Here is a 16,814-nt window from a genome sequence, read left to right on the forward strand (position 1 = left end):
TAACTTTATTACTGAATATACAGCAACACGAATTTCATGTATATATATATAGAAATCACAGAAAAATACTCTAGCATATATTGGCGGAATTTTTTCAATGGATTTTACGAAATCTAAGTAATTTATAAGAGGCTCATGAGTTTTTGTTGAATACAAGCCAGAGTTATCCCGGGGCGCTTGAGTCATCATACAGTTTTGGGTAAGATTTTCTTCGTATTTTTCCTCTTGTCTACTGTCTTTGAGCTGCTTGTAAACATTAGCCATTTACAATTGTATATGTAGAGTATATTTCGTTCAGAAGTCACTGCTGGTGTGCAATAAGGGAGCTGAGAATGACATAGCACCAAAAACCGAAGTTATACATCTACATCGGGATGACAGAGATAAAATTATATAGGATTTTGTTGGGATTTTTAACCCGGAGGGTTAGCCACCCAGGATAACCCAAGGAAGTCTGTGCGTCATCGAGAACTGAATGTTTTATTTCCATTGTGGTACTTCAATCTTGTCCCCCAGGATGCCACCCACACCAGTCAACTAACACAGGATATTGCAGCACTAAATGAATTCCAAATTCAAATTCAAATTCAAAGTTTATTCTCTATAAGGATTCCAAAGGGTGAGGAACAGAGTACAGAGACTTATAAAAGAGCAAAGGCAAAAAACTATTGCTCAAAAATTGAAGAGTATAAGCATAACCCCAGAAAGCTCTGGCAACAACTAAAACAGTTGGGTTATAGCCATAAGCCAGTAGATAGGTCTAACATAGTACTCACTATCGATAATGAGGTATGCCATGAAACATCTAAGGTGGCAAATTGCTTTAATTCCTACTACACATCTGTTGCATCAACACTAGTAAGTAAACTACCAGCTGCATCAAATACCTTTAACACAGACTCTGATAAGTTTCAAACATGCTATACCAATAAAGGGGTAACCCCAAACAGTTGTCAACTAGTAAGTGTATCTCATGACTTTATTCAAAAAGAACTAAGCAGGTTAAACCCAACTAAGAGCACAGGCCCTGATAACATCCCGTCTAAGTTCCTAAAAGATGGTGCTTCTGAACTGTCAATCCCTATTGCTCACATAATAAATTTATCAATCACCACTAATACCGTACCGGAGGGGTTCAAGGAGGCCAGAGTTACTCCTATCTTCAAGAAAAATAGTAGGTCTGATGTAAGCAACTATAGGCCTGTTAGTATACTCAGTATAATATCTAAAATTCTGGAGAGGGCGGTGTATTCTCAAGTAGTTAAGTACCTTAATGACAACAGCATTCTCCATAGCTATCAATCGGGCTTTAGAAGATCCTACTCAACCGACACCTCCCTTATTAATCTGATGGATTACCTGAGAACTGAAATGTCAAAGGGGAACCTCATAGGTATGGTAACCTTAGACCTGCAAAAGGCCTTCGATACTGTCAACCACAATATATTATGTAAGAAACTTCAAGCTATCGGTATAGGTTCTGTAGACTGGTTTAAGTCCTACCTTAGCAACAGGAGACAAATAGTCAAAATCAACAAAACGGAATCAGAACCCCTGCCGATAACATGTGGAGTTCCCCAAGGTAGTATTCTGGGTCCCTTATTATTCTTATGTTATGTCAATGACATGCCTATCAGTGTCAAAGTGCAAACTCCTACTGTATGCAGATGACAGTGCTCTGTTAGTGACAGGTAAAGACCCACAAGATATTGCTAATGTTTTAACACTGGAACTGGAGTCCTGCAGCAAATGGTTAGTAGACAACAAACTATCAAACTATCATTACACCTAGGGAAAACTGAAGCCATTCTCTTTGGCACGAAACATAAACTGAGAAGGGTAAATAATTTTAATGTTCAGTGTAATGGGGAGCCCATCACTTTGGTTTCATCAGTAAAATATTTGGGAATCCCCTTTGACCCATGCATGTCAGGAGAATAAGATAAGATAAGATTTCATTCGGATTTTTAACCCCGGAGGGTTAGCCACCCAGGATAACCCAAGAAAGTCAGTGCGTCATCGAGGACTGTCTAACTTATTTCCATTGGGGTCCTTAATCTTGTCCCCCAGGATGCGACCCACACCAGTCGACTAACACCCAGGTACCTATTTGCTGCTAGGTGAACAGGACAACAGGTGTAAGGAAACGTGTCGAAATGTTTCCACCCGCCGGGAATCGAACCCGGGCCCTCCGTGTGTGAAGCGGAAGCTTTAGCCACCAGGCCACCGGGCCAGTGTAGTAAAGAAAGCGAATGCCAGACTGAAGTTCCTGTATAGACAAGCACAGTGTCTACCTACTGAGGCTCGCAGGACCCTATGTCTAGCCCTTATACAATGCCATATGGATTACGCTTGCTCTTCATGGTACTCTGCCTTGACAAAAAAACTGAAAGATAGACTGCAAATCACCCAGAACAAAATCGTAAGATTCATTCTGGGGCTGGGACCAAGAGAACATGTAGGCCAGGATGAATTACAGCAGTTGGATATGCTGAATGTTGAAGACAGAGTAAAACAACTGAAGCTAAATCATGTTTATAAAATTGCTCACAAACAGTGTCCAGAATATCTTGCTGTCAATTTTGTCAAGGTTGGGAACCAAAGCAATCATAGTACTAGGGGGAGAGAGCACAACTTTGTAGTACCCACAGTCAGTGGCCAGGCTTCAAACACCTTTTATTATATAGCAATAAAGGAATGGAACAGACTACCCGCACATGTCAAAGCCAGTCATAGCATAAACCAGTTCAAGAAGAGTGCCAAAAGGTGTCTGATGAATGTAGCTACAGAAAGGGAGGGGAATGATTTTCTATTTTTTAGCTAACATACGTGTAAATTTTACCTTATTCCTCGTAATGACCCTCGTATTGTAGATAGTCTTAATGACCCTCATGTAGTAGATAGTCTTTTTAGTATGATAATAAGATGTTATCTTCTTTGTAGAATAATAAGAAAATATTATAACCTTTATATTATAATAATAAGGTAAAAGGACCCCAATGGAAATAAGTCACTCTGTCTGACTTTTTTGGGTTATCCTAGGTTCACTACACATATGCTGCTATTTATTATAATTCTATGTAACTGTATTTGTGTATACCTGAATAAACTTACTTACTTACTTACTTATAACACCCAGGTACCTACTTACTGCTAGGTAAACAGGGACAACAGGTGTAAGGAAACATACCCAAATGTTTCCACCCGGGCCGGAAGTTGAACCACGGACACTCAGTGAGTGAGGCAAGAGCGTTGGTAACTAGGCCACGGGACAACTGTGAAGGACCAGGTAATAAGACTGAAGGAGGAAGGTAGCTTAGCAGGAAGTCTGTAAGACATCTATTTCTGCCTCAGAGCTGCTGAAGAGGGCATCAACTGTGCTGAAATATACAGCTCTCTTACCTGCATTTCATTTTTAATATATTGTGATACAATACTTTTTGATACCTGGAGTTTACCTGGAGAGAGTTCCGGGGGTCAACGCCCCCGCGGCCCTGTGATAAGTCACAATTTTTTTACTTTGTCAAACTTTTTGGATTATGCTAGGTAATTTACACATATGTTACTATATATGATAATTGTACTTATGTGGACCTGTACCAAAATAAATTTACTTACTAACATCACATACTGGGATGCATCCTTTAGTGCTAAATTATCATACATTGTTTCCTTATAACTGTTGAGCTACAAATAATCCTACAATATAGTACTAAGCTTCTTTGACTAACCTAATTTCTTTTCTTATTTCACACAGGAATCTGTGAAGGACGATACAATATCAGGGCTTACCGCGTTCATCAGACGGACAGCCCATTTTCCATGTCAGACTTAGCATTTTTAAACAAGTTCAGGATGCCTAAGACAACAGTAATCATCATATTGGAGGAGCTCGACCATATGCCACTCAGATATAATGGTTAGTAATGCTTTTGTAGGAAGGGATGATGTTAAGAAAATGGAAGTACAAAAGAAGTTCATAGTAAAGGGGTTAGTGATGCATCTCAGCATCAAGCAATCTCCAAGACTACATATTTCGTCTATAAATTTGTTCTTTTAGGTAGTAGGTTGGTAGACAGCAACCACCCAGGGAGGTACTACCGTCCTGCCAAGTGAGTGTAAAACGGAAACCTGTAATTGTTTTACATGATGGTAGGATTGCTGGTGTCTTTTGTCTGTCTCATACACATGCAAGATTACAGGTAAGTCTTGCTACTTCTACTTACACTTAGGTCACACTACACATACATGTACAAGCATATATATACACACCCCTCTGGGTTTTCTTCTATTTTCTTTCTAATTCTTGTTCTTGTTTATTTCCTCTTATCTCCATGGGGAAGTGGAACAGAATTCTTCCTCTGTAAGCCATGTGTGTCGTAAGAGGCGACTAAAATGCCGGGAGCAAGGGGCTAGTAACCCCTTCTCCTGTATATATTACTAAATTTAAAAGGAGAAACTTCAGTTTTTTCTTTTGGGCCACCCCACCTCAGTGGGATACGGCTGGTACGTTGAAAGAAGAAAGAAAATATATATATATACACACCCCTCTGGGTTTTCTTCTATTTTCTTTCTAGTTCTTGTTCTTGTTTATTTCCTCTTATCTCCATGGGAAAGTGGAACAGAATTCTTCCTCCGTAAGCCATGTGTGTTGTAAGAGGCGACTAAAATGCCGGGAGCTTAACCCTTTGACTGTCGCGGCCGTATATATACGTCTTACGAGGTACCGTGTTTGACGTATATATACTCATAAATTCTAGCGGCTTCAAATCAAGCAGGAGAAAGCTGGTAGGCCCACATGTGAGAGAATGGGTCTGTGTGGTCAGTGTGCACCATATAAAAAAAATCCTGGAGCACGCAGTGCATAATGAGAAAAAAAAAACTCCGACCGTTTTTTTTTTAATTAAAATGCCGACTTTGTGGTCTATTTTCGTATAGTATTTATGGTTGTATTCTCGTTTTCTTGGTCTCATTTGATAGAATGGAAAACATATTATAGAAATAGAGGTGATTTTGATTGATTTTACTATAAAAAGAACCTGGAAATGGAGCTCAAAGTAGGGGAAATGTTTGATTTTTGCCAATGTTCAAAAGTAAACAAATGATGTCATTGTCCAATAAATGTCCAACTAGCCATTCTAATATGCAGTCATGAATGGGTTGATGTTATTTATACAATTATTACAGTATTGCAGTAGTCTGCATAATAGTAAGTCTTCTATTTTTTGTTTGAATAAAAATTCAAAATAGAAAGCAAGAGTAATATCAGAGGGGCCTGGAGACATGACTGATGAACAAAGAAAATGTTATTTTAGAGCCAGGAATGTCTGCATTGTTCATTCTGGACCTTATTTTGAAATTGTCATATTTTTTAATTTTCGTGAAATTGGCCAAATTGCAAATTTCTGACCACATTATTGGGTAGTTGAAATCGGTAAATGGGCAGTTTCTTGTACTCAATCGATAGAAAAAATGGAGTTCTAAAGAAATAGCTATGAGTTTGGTCGACTGGAACAATGGAATTAGCCGAAAATAGGGCTCAAAGTGGGCGAAATCGCCGATTTGTAAATATCGCCGAGGTCGCTAACTTCGCGAGAGCATAATTCCGTCAGTTTTCCATCAAATTTCGTTTTTTTTTGGTGTCATTACAATCGGGAAAAGATTCTCTATCATTTCATAAGAAAAAATTTTTTTTTTTTTTTTAAATTTTGCGACACCAGGAGACACCTCAGGATTGGGGGTTGTGACAGTCAAGGGGTTAAGCAACCCCAAATCCTGAGGTGTCTCCTGGTGTTGCAAAATTTGAAAAAAAAAAAAATTTAAAAAAAAAAAATTCTTATGAAATGATAGAGAATCTTTTCCCAATTGTAATGATACCAAAAGAACGAAATTTCATGGAAAACTGACGGAGTTACGCTCTCACGAAATTAGCGACATTGGCGATATTTATGAATCGGCGATTTCGCCCACTTTGAACCTATTTTCGGCTAATTCCATTGTTCCAGTCGACCAAACTCATAGCTATTTCTTTAGAACTCCATTTTTCCTATCGATTGAGTACAACAAACTGTCCATTTACCGATTTCAACTACCCAATAACATGGTCAGAAATTTGCAATTTGGCCAATTTCATGAAAATTAAAAAAATTACAATTTCAAAATAGGATCCAGAATGAACAATGCAGACATTCCTGGCTCTAAAATAACATTTTCTTTGTTCATCAGTCAAGTCTCCAGGCCCCTCTGATATTACTCTTGCTTTCTATTTTGAATTTTTATTCAAACAAAAAATAGAAGATTTACTGTTATGCAGACTACTGCAATATTGTAATAATTGTATAAATAATGTCAACCCATTCATGACTGCATATCAGAATGGCTAGTTGGACATTTATTGGACAATGACATCATTTGTTTACTTTTGAACATCGGCAAAAATCAAACATTTCCCCTACTTTAAGCTCCATTTCAAGGTTCTTTTCCTAGTAAAACCAATCAAAATCACCTCTATTTCTATAATATGTTTTCCATTCTATCAAATGAGACCAACAAAACGAGAATACAACCATAAATACTATACGAAAATACACCACAAAGTCAGAATTAAAAAAAAAAAAAAAAAAAAAAAAAAGGTCGGAGTTTTTTTTTCTCATTATGCACTGCATGCTGCAAGATATTTTTTATATGGTTCATACTGACCACACAGGCCCATTCTCTCACATGTGGGCATACCAGCTTTCTCCTGCTTGATTTGAAGCCGCTAGAATTATTGAGTATACGTTAAACACGGTGGCTCGTAAGACGTATATATACGACCGAAACAGTCAAAGGGTTAATTGTGTGTATTGTTCTATGTATGTAGTAGGCACATGAATAAGTATGGATGTTCTTTATGGTTAGCAGATTTAGACTTTTGAATACTGGAAGAATATCCTGTTGGGAGTGGGAATTTTTTATTCTGACTGCAAACTTTTGCTGGGTTATTAGTGGTCTTAGGTGATTTTATGTTGTTGATCCCCATCCACAAATTCCATATGTGAGGTAAGGGTGGATAAGTGAGTGATACAGTGCAAGGAGAGCTGATTGTGGAACATAGCACCGTATCTTTGATAGTATGCCTACTGTCTTAGAGATTTTCTTGGAAATTTGTTGTATATGTGTTTGGAATTTGAGGCTACTGTCAAGGTGGATTCCTAGGAATTTTCCCTCTGTGCATCCTGTGATGGGTAATCCATTTAGCGTTATATTAAGTGGAACATTTGTGGCTCTGTTTCCAAACTGAATGAAATAGGTTTTGTCAGTATTGAGTGTAAGCTTGCAAGTCTTCATCCAGGTAGATATTTTGGGCAATTCAGCATTAACAGTGTTGGCCAGTATGACTGGGTTTGGGTGAGAGAAGACATATGTTGTGTCATCTGCAAATAATATGAGTCTGAGTAGCTGTGATGCATTCAGTAGGTCATTGATGTAAATGAAAAAGAGGAGAGGGCCAAGGACACTTCCTTGTGGGACCCCAACTGAAATTGGTTGTGTGGAAGAGTTAGCTCCATTTGTATACACATATTGGCTTCTGTTACTAAGGTATGATCTTACATAGTTGAGGGGGTGCCCTCTTATACCATAGTGTGTTAATTTAATGTGCAGCAAATCATGGTCGACTACCATCATTATTATTATTATTAATATTATAATTATAAATTAATATTACTATTGACATACCTTGTTCACTGAGTTTAATCTTTTCTTAAGATGCCATGAGACAGAGACCATAGCATATGACTCAAACAGAATTGGGAAAAATCACGCTATTTTTGCGTTTTTTCATTTTCATAAAGGATTGCTGGTTTCTTTTTCTGTCTCATAAACACGCTAAGATAACAGGGATATCTTGCTACTCCTACTTACACTTTGGTCACACTTCACAGACACGCACATGCATATATATATATACATACATCTAGGTTTTTCTCCTTTTTCTAAATAGCTCTTGTTCTTTTTTATTTCTTCTATTGTCCATGGGGAAGTGGAAAAGAATCTTTCCTCCGTAAGCCATGCGTGTCGTATGAGGCGACTAAAATGCCGGGAGCAATGGGCTAGTAACCCCTTCTCCTGTATACAATTACTAAAAAAGAGAAGAAGAAAAACTTTATAAAACTGGGTTGCTTAAATGTGCGTGGATGTAGTGCGGATGACAAGAAACAGATGATTGCTGATGTTATGAATGAAAAGAAGTTGGATGTCCTGGCCCTAAGCGAAACAAAGCTGAAGGGGGTAGGAGAGTTTCAGTGGGGGGAAATAAATGGGATTAAATCTGGAGTATCTGAGAGAGTTAGAGCAAAGGAAGGGGTAGCAGTAATGTTAAATGATCAGTTATGGAAGGAGAAAAGAGAATATGAATGTGTAAATTCAAGAATTATGTGGATTAAAGTAAAGGTTGGATGCGAGAAGTGGGTCATAATAAGCGTGTATGCACCTGGAGAAGAGAGGAATGCAGAGGAGAGAGAGAGATTTTGGGAGATGTTAAGTGAATGTATAGGAGCCTTTGAACCAAGTGAGAGAGTAATTGTGGTAGGGGACTTGAATGCTAAAGTAGGAGAAACTTTTAGAGAGGGTGTGGTAGGTAAGTTTGGGGTGCCAGGTGTAAATGATAATGGGAGCCCTTTGATTGAACTTTGTATAGAAAGGGGTTTAGTTATAGGTAATACATATTTTAAGAAAAAGAGGATAAATAAGTATACACGATATGATGTAGGGCGAAATGACAGTAGTTTGTTGGATTATGTATTGGTAGATAAAAGACTGTTGAGTAGACTTCAGGATGTACATGTTTATAGAGGGGCCACAGATATATCAGATCACTTTCTAGTTGTAGCTACACTGAGAGTAAAAGGTAGATGGGATACAAGGAGAATAGAAGCATCAGGGAAGAGAGAGGTGAAGGTTTATAAACTAAAAGAGGAGGCAGTTAGGGTAAGATATAAACAGCTATTGGAGGATAGATGGGCTAATGAGAGCATAGGCAATGGGGTCGAAGAGGTATGGGGTAGGTTTAAAAATGTAGTGTTAGAGTGTTCAGCAGAAGTTTGTGGTTACAGGAAAGTGGGTGCAGGAGGGAAGAGGAGCGATTGGTGGAATGATGATGTAAAGAGAGTAGTAAGGGAGAAAAAGTTAGCATATGAGAAGTTTTTACAAAGTAGAAGTGATGCAAGGAGGGAAGAGTATATGGAGAAAAAGAGAGAAGTTAAGAGAGTGGTGAAGCAATGTAAAAAGAGAGCAAATGAGAGAGTGGGTGAGATGTTATCAACAAATTTTGTTGAAAATAAGAAAAAGTTTTGGAGTGAGATTAACAAGTTAAGAAAGCCTAGAGAACAAATGGATTTGTCAGTTAAAAATAGGAGAGGAGAGTTATTAAATGGAGAGTTAGAGGTATTGGGAAGATGGAAGGAATATTTTGAGGAATTGTTAAATGTTGATGAAGATAGGGAAGCTGTGATTTCGTGTATAGGGCAAGGAGGAATAACATCTTGTAGGAGTGAGGAAGAGCCAGTTGTGAGTGTGGGGGAAGTTCGTGAGGCAGTAGGTAAAATGAAAGGGGGTAAGGCAGCCGGGATTGATGGGATAAAGATAGAAATGTTAAAAGCAGGTGGGGATATAGTTTTGGAGTGGTTGGTGCAATTATTTAATAAATGTATGGAAGAGGGTAAGGTACCTAGGGATTGGCAGAGAGCATGCATAGTTCCTTTGTATAAAGGCAAAGGGGATAAAAGAGAGTGCAAAAATTATAGGGGGATAAGTCTGTTGAGTGTACCTGGTAAAGTGTATGGTAGAGTTATAATTGAAAGAATTAAGAGTAAGACGGAGAATAGGATAGCAGATGAACAAGGAGGCTTTAGGAAAGGTAGGGGGTGTGTGGACCAGGTGTTTACAGTGAAACATATAAGTGAACAGTATTTAGATAAGGCTAAAGAGGTCTTTGTGGCATTTATGGATTTGGAAAAGGCGTATGACAGGGTGGATAGGGGGGCAATGTGGCAGATGTTGCAAGTGTATGGTGTAGGAGGTAGGTTACTGAAAGCAGTGAAGAGTTTTTACGAGGATAGTGAGGCTCAAGTTAGAGTATGTAGGAAAGAGGGAAATTTTTTCCCAGTAAAAGTAGGCCTTAGACAAGGATGTGTGATGTCACCGTGGTTGTTTAATATATTTATAGATGGGGTTGTAAGAGAAGTAAATGCGAGGGTCTTGGCAAGAGGCGTGGAGTTAAAAGATAAAGAATCACACACAAAGTGGGAGTTGTCACAGCTGCTCTTTGCTGATGACACTGTGCTCTTGGGAGATTCTGAAGAGAAGTTGCAGAGATTGGTGGATGAATTTGGTAGGGTGTGCAAAAGAAGAAAATTAAAGGTGAATACAGGAAAGAGTAAGGTTATGAGGATAACAAAAAGATTAGGTGATGAAAGATTGAATATCAGATTGGAGGGAGAGAGTATGGAGGAGGTGAACGTATTCAGATATTTGGGAGTGGACGTGTCAGCGGATGGGTCTATGAAAGATGAGGTGAATCATAGAATTGATGAGGGAAAAAGAGTGAGTGGTGCACTTAGGAGTCTGTGGAGACAAAGAACTTTGTCCTTGGAGGCAAAGAGGGGAATGTATGAGAGTATAGTTTTACCAACGCTCTTATATGGGTGTGAAGCGTGGGTGATGAATGTTGCAGCGAGGAGAAGGCTGGAGGCAGTGGAGATGTCATGTCTGAGGGCAATGTGTGGTGTGAATATAATGCAGAGAATTCGTAGTTTGGAAGTTAGGAGGAGGTGCGGGATTACCAAAACTGTTGTCCAGAGGGCTGAGGAAGGGTTGTTGAGGTGGTTCGGACATGTAGAGAGAATGGAGCGAAACAGAATGACTTCAAGAGTGTATCAGTCTGTAGTGGAAGGAAGGCGGGGTAGGGGTCGGCCTAGGAAGGGTTGGAGGGAGGGGGTAAAGGAGGTTTTGTGTGCGAGGGGCTTGGACTTCCAGCAGGCATGCGTGAGCGTGTTTGATAGGAGTGAATGGAGACAAATGGTTTTTAATACTTGACGTGCTGTTGGAGTGTGAGCAAAGTAACATTTATGAAGGGATTCAGGGAAACCGGCAGGCCGGACTTGAGTCCTGGAGATGGGAAGTACAGTGCCTGCACTCTGAAGGAGGGGTGTTAATGTTGCAGTTTAAAAACTGTAGTGTAAAGCACCCTTCTGGCAAGACAGTGATGGAGTGAATGATGGTGAAAGTTTTTCTTTTTCGGGCCACCCTGCCTTGGTGGGAATCGGCCGGTGTGATAATAAATGGTGAATTTAATGTATTAGACAAAATTTTAAAAAAATAATTTAAAAAATTGGAAAAGATTCTGAAAATTCACTGCATGTTCAGATGTATATTACTTGACATGCCATAAAAATAATTTTCGTAAAATGACTGTAATTCTTTGTAGAAACATGGTACGAAGATAATACTTATACCAAAATGTTGCCAGGTTCTTAAGCTATTATTCTGTAAGCTTAACTCGTTGTATGTGTATTTTACTTTTTTATTGTTTTCTGTAATAGTATGCAAATTAAAAGAAAGTTATCAAGTTGGGGTTTCATTTTTATTTTATTTTATTCTTTCTAATACATATACATATTTAATTCACCATTTGGCATCGTTACAAAGTGGGCAGAACTATAGCAGAGGGAGAAGAGAACAGTGTCTCCATTACTCATGATTGCCCATATAAAATATTGTCAAATTATACTATTACTGTCAACAAAGGTTATCTTCCTATCATATTTATTCCAGAATAATTTAGGTACAGTATAACATAAATAGCGTAGAAGCACGATAAAGACACCCAAATTAATAAAAACTGAAATTATATAGAAAGGTATTGAAGGGTGGAGAGCAGGGAGGGATAAAAAAAAAATTACTGCAACCATTACAGAAAATGTTACATGCCTGAAGGGTAACTATAGAAGATTACTCTTATCCTATGCAAAGACTGAAAAAACTGCAGTTTTCTCGAAAAAAAAATTTCCCAAGTAATCAGTTATGCACACATTTCCTGGAATATCTCAGAAGTAAGCCTCTTCAGAGTGCATTCACAGTTATTCCCACCTTCAGAACTCAGGTCTAGCTAACCAGTTTCCTTGAATCCCTTCATAAGAGTTAACTTGCGAGCACTCTAACAGCACATCTGTTAAAAACCACTTGTCTCCATTCACTTTTATCTACTATCCTCATATAAGCCTGCTGGATGCACAAGCCCCTAAAACTCGAACCCTCTTTTTACCCCTTCCCTCCAGCCATTCTTGAGATGACCCCTTTCCCTTTTACCTTCCACCCTGGATTTATAACCCCCCATTGTTCTATCTCTGCCCTCTCTACATGCTCACACCACCTCAACAACCCCCTCAGCTTTTTGAATTGTAACAAACCACATTGCCTTTTAATTTCTCATCTCTAAATTTTCTGCATTAATTTTCACACCACTTATTGCACTCATACACATCATCTTCACTTTCTTTGCATCTTTTCACTGTAGCATTCAATACAGGAGGGGCCCCACTTTACAGTGCTTCACTTTATGGTAATTTGCTAATATGGACATTTCAAATTATGACGAAAAATTCATTTATATGGCTAACTGATTCATTATTATGGCCTCTTGTCAACCACTCTGTCTACATCCTCCAGGAGCTATGTGACATCTCTCAATTATGTCTGGAAACTTTCCAAAATTTCAAGCATTTTAAAGTTATTATGTATTTTATATATACTCTGATAAATGTATACTTATGTGTACCTGTACCTAAATAAACTTACACTCTGTACTAGCATGCAAGTACACATTAAAATCACTAAAAGTGCCTCACTAGTGTTGACGCAGTAAGCACAATAATAATAATAATAATAATCGTTCTGGGGCACTTTAAATGTCGTTTATATATATATTATGTTAATGTAGACATTTTCATTAATCCATCTGTGATATTTTTTCAAAATTATATAAGAAACACACTACATATCAACATAATACAACCATAGTACAGTGGTCCCTCAATAATCGTCGGGCTCAATAGTCGATCTTTTCGGAAATCATCGCGTTATTTTTGTCCAAACATTGGCTCGCAAATGGTCAGTTGACTCGCTAATCGTCGTTTGCCCTGGACGCGTACTCATGGCTCTGAGCCGCCTCGGCCTCCCTTCCCAGCCAGTGTGTCATTGTTTACCAGTGAGTGACGTTCCCCTCATTTGTTCATACGAAATATTTCATAATACACCTACCATCCGACTTACGACCGAGTTCGGTTCCAAGAAACCGGTCGTAAGTCGAACTTTACTACTGAATATCAACAAAACATTTTTGTAATGACTTTATTTTATTGTTTTATTTTGGTATTTAATGTTTTACTTTACTTTTTATGCTGTTAGTACTGTATTTTATACTGTAAGGTTTAGGATAAACACTGTGTACAACACAAATAGTTGTTTATTTCCCAGAAATTTGGCATAAAAAACACGGTCGTAAGTCGAGTGGTCGTAAGTTGAGCAGGTCGTAAGTCGGATGGTAGGTGTATTCCATTCATTTTAGTGCTTGCAAGTGCTAAATAAGCTACCATGGCTCCAAAGAAAGCTCCTAGTGCCAAGCCTTTGGTGAAGAAGGTGAGAAATATGATTGAATTTAAGAAAAACATCATTGAACAATATGAAAGTGGCGTACGTGTGGACAAACTGGCCAAGATGTGTAACAAACCCCATACAACCATATTTTCCATCATGGCAAAGAAAAAGGAAATCAAGGAAGCTGTTGTTGCTTGGAAAAAATTGTGGCCAGATTGTGTCCACAAGCGGGATTTTGAAGGGTTTGTGGCTGACCCTGATGAGCCTATGTCAGTTGTGAAATCTGTTGTGGCATTGGGGAGTTCCATGGGGTTGGATGTGAGTTTGGAGGATGTGGAAGAGTTGGTGGAGGACCACAGCGAAGAACTAACCACCGAGGAGCTGCAAGAGCTTCAGCAGGAGCAGCAACAGATCGCAGCTCAGAATCTTGCTGCAGAGGAGGAGGGAGAGAGATGGAAGAAGGTGCCTTCTTCAGAAATTAAGGAGATTTTTGAAATGTGAGGTAGGATGGAAAGGTTTATGGAGAAACATCACCCTGAGAAGGATGTTGCAAGCCATATCAGCAACTTGTACAGTGACAGAATCTTGGCGCATTTTAGGGAAGTTTTAGAGACGCCAGAAACAGAGCTCTCTGGACATTTTTGCGAACAGGACTCCAGTGACTCTCAAGCTGGTCCTAGTGGCATTAAGAAACAGAGAAGAGAAGTATGTAACCCCAGAAAAGGACTTGGTACCTGAGGTGTTGATGGAAGGGGATTTCCCTTCCAAACAGTAACTAATCCAATCTCTCTCCTCCTCCAGTCTTCCATACACTAAGAAGAATTGCCAATAAAGGTAAGTGTTATGCTGTTAATGTTTCATTCATCATGTCCCATTGTATTGTTTATGTACTACATTTATATTTCATGTAAAAAAAATTTTTGTTTTAATACTTCTGGGTGTCAGGAACGGATTAATTGTATTTACATTATTTCTTATGGGGAAAATTGATTAAAAAATCTTTTATTTCAATAATCATCGCACTTCCAGGAACGGATTAACGGCGATAAATGAGGGACCACTGTACATGACAAATTGACACAAATACGAGGCTTTGGTAGCCGAGCATCTTTTCTCACAATATTAACCATAGGCAAAGGGGACAAAAGAGAGTGCAAAAATTATAGGGGGATAAGTCTGTTGAGTATACCTGGTAAAGTGTATGGTAGAGTTATTATTGAAAGAATTAAGAGTAAGACGGAGAATAGGATAGCAGATGAACAAGGAGGCTTTAGGAAAGGTAGGGGGTGTGTGGACCAGGTGTTTACAGTGAAACATATAAGTGAACAGTATTTAGATAAGGCTAAAGAGGTTTTTGTGGCATTTATGGATTTGGAAAAGGCGTATGACAGGGTGGATAGGGGGGCAATGTGGCAGATGTTGCAGGTGTATGGTATAGGAGGTAGGTTACTGAAAGCAGTGAAGAGTTTTTACGAGGATAGTGAGGCTCAAGTTAGAGTATGTAGGAAAGAGGGAGATTATTTCCCAGTAAAAGTAGGCCTTAGACAAGGATGTGTGATGTCACCGTGGTTGTTTAATATATTTATAGATGGGGTTGTAAGAGAAGTAAATGCGAGGGTCTTGGCAAGAGGCGTGGAGTTAAAAGATAAAGAATCACACATAAAGTGGGAGTTGTCACAGTTGCTCTTTGCTGATGACACTGTGCTCTTGGGAGATTCTGAAGAGAAGTTGCAGAGGTTGGTGGATGAATTTGGTAGGGTATGTAAAAGAAGAAAATTAAAAGTGAATACAGGAAAGAGTAAGGTTATGAGGATAACAAAAAGATTAGGTGATGAAAGATTGGATATCAGATTGGAGGGAGAGAGTATGGAGGAGGTGAATGTATTCAGATATTTGGGAGTGGACGTGTCAGCGGATGGGTCTATGAAAGATGAGGTGAATCATAGAATTGATGAGGGGAAAAGGGTGAGTGGTGCACTTAGGAGTCTGTGGAGACAAAGAACTTTGTCCTTGGAGGCAAAGAGGGGAATGTATGAGAGTATAGTTTTACCAACGCTCTTATATGGGTGTGAAGCATGGGTGATGAATGTTGCAGCGAGGAGAAGGCTGGAGGCAGTGGAGATGTCATGTCTGAGGGCAATGTGTGGTGTGAATATAATGCAGAGAATTCGTAGTTTGGAAGTTAGGAGGAGGTGCGGGATTACCAAAACTGTTGTCCAGAGGGCTGAGGAAGGGTTGTTGAGGTGGTTCGGACATGTAGAGAGAATGGAGCGAAACAGAATGACTTCAAGAGTGTATCAGTCTGTAGTGGAAGGAAGGCGGGGTAGGGGTCGGCCTAGGAAAGGTTGGAGGGAGGGGGTAAAGGAGGTTTTGTGTGCGAGGGGCTTGGACTTCCAGCAGGCATGCGTGAGCGTGTTTGATAGGAGTGAATGGAGACAAATGGTTTTTAATACTTGACGTGCTGTTGGAGTGTGAGCAAAGTAACATTTATGAAGGGGTTCAGGGAAACCGGCAGGCCGGACTTGAGTCCTGGAGATGGGAAGTACAGTGCCTGCACTCTGAAGGAGGGGTGTTAATGTTGCAGTTTAAAAACTGTAGTGTAAAGCACCCTTCTGGCAAGACAGTGATGGAGTGAATGATGGTGAAAGTTTTTCTTTTTCGGGCCACCCTGCCTTGGTGGGAATCGGCCAGTGTGATAATAAAAAAATTCCAGAAGTATGTTCAGGTGCCAGTACTGACCGAATTTGTTCCCATAAGGAATATTGTGAAGTAGATTAGTCCATTTCAGACCCCCAAACATACACGTACAAATTTTATTTTATTATTTTTTTATTATCACACTGGCCGATTCCCACCAAGGCAGGGTGGCCCAAAAAAGAAAAACTTTCACCATCATTCACTCCATCACTGTCTTGCCAGTGTAAACACCTGGTCCACACACCCCCTACCTTTCCTAAAGCCTCCTTGTTCATCTGCTATCCTATTCTCAGTCTTACTTTTAATTCTTTCAATAATAACTCTACCATACACTTTACCAGGTATACTCAACAGACTTATCCCCCTATAATTTTTGCACTCTCTTTTGTCCCCTTTGCCTTTATACAAAGGAACTATGCATGCTCTCTGCCAATCCCTAGGTACCTTACCCTCTTCCATATATTTATTAAATAATTGCACCA

The 16,814-nt window shown here is 39.2% G+C and overlaps 1 long non-coding RNA gene across 1 annotated transcript in view; it reads left to right on the top strand.

The window, feature by feature from the left end:
• The window catches only part of LOC138851764 (uncharacterized), a 22,217-nt gene continuing 5,403 nt past the window's right edge, over positions 1-16,814 (top strand). The window contains exons 1-3 of the long non-coding RNA XR_011391389.1: positions 1-199; positions 3,140-3,289; positions 3,758-3,919. This is a non-coding gene — a long non-coding RNA (uncharacterized lncRNA). The remainder of the gene's footprint in view (positions 200-3,139; positions 3,290-3,757; positions 3,920-16,814) is intronic.

The sequence above is a fragment of the Cherax quadricarinatus genome, unplaced genomic scaffold, assembly GCF_038502225.1.
Source record: "Cherax quadricarinatus isolate ZL_2023a unplaced genomic scaffold, ASM3850222v1 Contig1996, whole genome shotgun sequence".
In the NCBI taxonomy this organism is placed as follows: domain Eukaryota; kingdom Metazoa; phylum Arthropoda; class Malacostraca; order Decapoda; family Parastacidae; genus Cherax; species Cherax quadricarinatus.